This window comes from Triticum aestivum, chromosome 6B (assembly GCF_018294505.1).
Source record: "Triticum aestivum cultivar Chinese Spring chromosome 6B, IWGSC CS RefSeq v2.1, whole genome shotgun sequence".
In the NCBI taxonomy this organism is placed as follows: Eukaryota; Viridiplantae; Streptophyta; class Magnoliopsida; order Poales; family Poaceae; genus Triticum; species Triticum aestivum.
The window spans coordinates 19,479,116-19,481,957 of record NC_057810.1 but is presented as its reverse complement, the minus strand read 5'-3'; positions in this window follow the sequence as shown (position 1 = coordinate 19,481,957).

The window sequence follows — 2,842 nt, the reverse complement described above, 5'->3', positions numbered from 1 at the left end:
GTTGAATTAATATAACTAGTTTATTTTTAGTAAATGTTTAGTTGAACTAGTTGAATTAACATATATATAGAACTAGTTTATTTTTAGTAAATGCTTTAAACTAATTGAATTAATATAACTAGTTTATTTTAGTAAATGCTTAGTTGAATTAATAGAAGTAGTTGAATTAATTGAATTAGTAAGTGATTAATATTTCACCTAATATGAACATAGGAAATGTCGTCTGACGACGGAAAAAATTTCATTATGTGCGAATACTGTAAAGACCAGCGCGGCCAGTGCGACAGAAATTTCCTTGTTGATGGTAGGCGATTCAGCATCAAGCTGGATGAGACTTTCGAATTCGATACAGTAAGTCACAACGACAATTCTGTTTTCGTAATTAAGCATGACTTATATATGCTTCATTTGCCTGACTTATAATTTTTAATTTTCACTATTCTACTAGCGCATCCCGTGCCATGCAAGAATTTTTGTCTTGGATAAGATAGGTTTCAAAGATATGGAAACTATGGAGGTAAAGAGAGATTACCTAAAAACTGAGCATGATGGTTATACTTTGAACGTCAAAGTATACAATACACACACGTACACCTATTTTGAATGTAAAACTTGGCAAGCACTATGCAAGGCTTATGCATTTGAGCCTGGTATGGTTATCACCTTTGATATTCGTCCGGAAGATGATATTGAAGGTAATAGAGACATATGGGTCGATGTGCAGACGCCTCCAGTTCTACCATTATGTGAGTTCTTCTCAACTATATTCTTGTCTTTGATATTGCTTATTCAAAAATAACTGACAATTAATTTCTATTGACAGCTTATCTCCATTCAACCAAACATGTCCGGCGCTTGGTAGACAGGACCTACTACTGTCCCGGAGCTGAACTAAACTGCGAGGAGATAAGTCATTATTTTTCATGGCTTGAGGATCTTCATACTGTCAAGACAAATTTTCTTCCTGCACTTAGAAATGTTAGTACTCAAAACGTGCGACCAATAGTGATGGTATTGAACTACGGTCACATCTATTTAGGAATGATGGTAAGATATTTACTATTTGTCCTCGGTGCATATTTTGCATACATAATTTTTTTGCTAAACTTTCATTGCTAAGTATATTAATTAAGTACTATACAATGTTCAATAGGGACTCCCGATGACAGTTGTGCCTCAGGGGATCGAGACTAAAGGTCAGATGTCAATTGTTAGCTTACGGCCAAGATATCCTGCATTGCACATGAATGCATTCAGGATTTCTAGAAGCGATCAATGAAAGATTGGAGGAAAATTGTTAATGATCGCAGAGAAGTACTAGGGGGCAGCAATGAGAAGCGCAGACCACGATTAGGAGACAGGTTCATAGGCATGCTCCAGTATGATCAATCAGGAGAGCTATACATGTTCTATGCTATTTTACCAGAGAGAGAGTAGCTAGCAGGAGTGATTTAGCTAGTTCTTCATGCTGCTCTTAATTAGTACTTGTCCTTTTATGTCCGTGTTCTTCGTTCTGAACTTAAGTGATTTGCTTTTGTGCTGTTATATATGAACGCTTATAATATCATGACAATCATGTTGAACTCGATCGATAATATTTTTGCTTCTGGTACAAGTGAATGTTTCTTCTTTAAGCTAGTAGTGCTGGTGGTGATTAGATAGCTAGTTAATTATTATATCATTTAATGAAAGAAACCGCAGATGGGTACCGGTTGGTGTTACCAACCGGTACTAATGCCCTCCACGCAAACGGGTCTGGCTCGTGCCACGTGGTGGCACTTTAGTGCCGGTTCGTGACGAACCGGTACTAAAGGGAGGGGACCTTTAGTCCCCACTCTTTAGTGCCGGTTGGAGAACCGGCACTAAAGCCCGTCACGAACCGGCACTAAAGGCCGGGTCTGTACTAGTGGTGGAGATGCAGCCTGCACAGGAGCATGGTGGCTAGTTTTACCTCATACTCTTATCCCTTGGTCAGGCAGCGCTCGATCCAGAAGCACGACACGCAGCGGCAACGGAGTTCTTCACCAATCCTTGCGCAGGTCGACGCCGGTGGAGTCCCTCTCCAATTCGAAGCCACGCCTCCCTCTCTCTCCTGCAGATCGAATCCAGCACCGCCGCCGTCGCCGGCCAGCTCATGGAGTCCAGCCACCGCCGCCCCAGATGTTGGTTGCTGCTCCCCTCCTTTCCCCTCCTCCTTTGCCGTCGCCCCAGATGCCGAGTCCCGATCGAGGCCGCACTCCTCGGCTCGAGGTCCTCAGGCTGAGGCCGGATCGAGGCCATGGTCGTCGAGGCCGGCCAGGCGGGGGAGCCCGTCCCGCGTGAACCCAGAGCTGGCGGTGGTGACGGGTTCGCCCGCGAAGCGCTTGGTCACGGCAGCCTGCGCCCGAGCGATGGGAAAGCGGGGAGGAGGAAGAGGCGACGCGGTGGAAGAGTAGCAGTCGGCGGCGGGGCTCCTAGGGCGCAGGAGGAGGAGGTGGGAGGGAGTGGCGGCGGACGAGGGAGGGAGGAGCGAGGGGCGCGGACGAGGGAGGGAGGAGCGAGGGGCGCAGGGCTGTGGATTGGGGCTAGGGTTCGATGTTGTTTTCTACCTCGCGCGGTGCGGTGTTTTTTTCCATCGCGTGGTGCGCTGCACCCCCACGCGCGGCACGATGTGGTGCTCTTTTTTCCCTCAGGTGGTACCGTGCGCTCGAGGCATTGGTTGTGCCTAGCACTTCTTGAGGCTTTATATGTTAGATTAGGGGATCTGTAGAGGTCATTTTATGATTGTATTTAGTCCCTCAAGCGTCGGTAAACATATCCCTTTTTCTCCCCGTTTCCCTTATACATATAGCAGGTCCTGCAG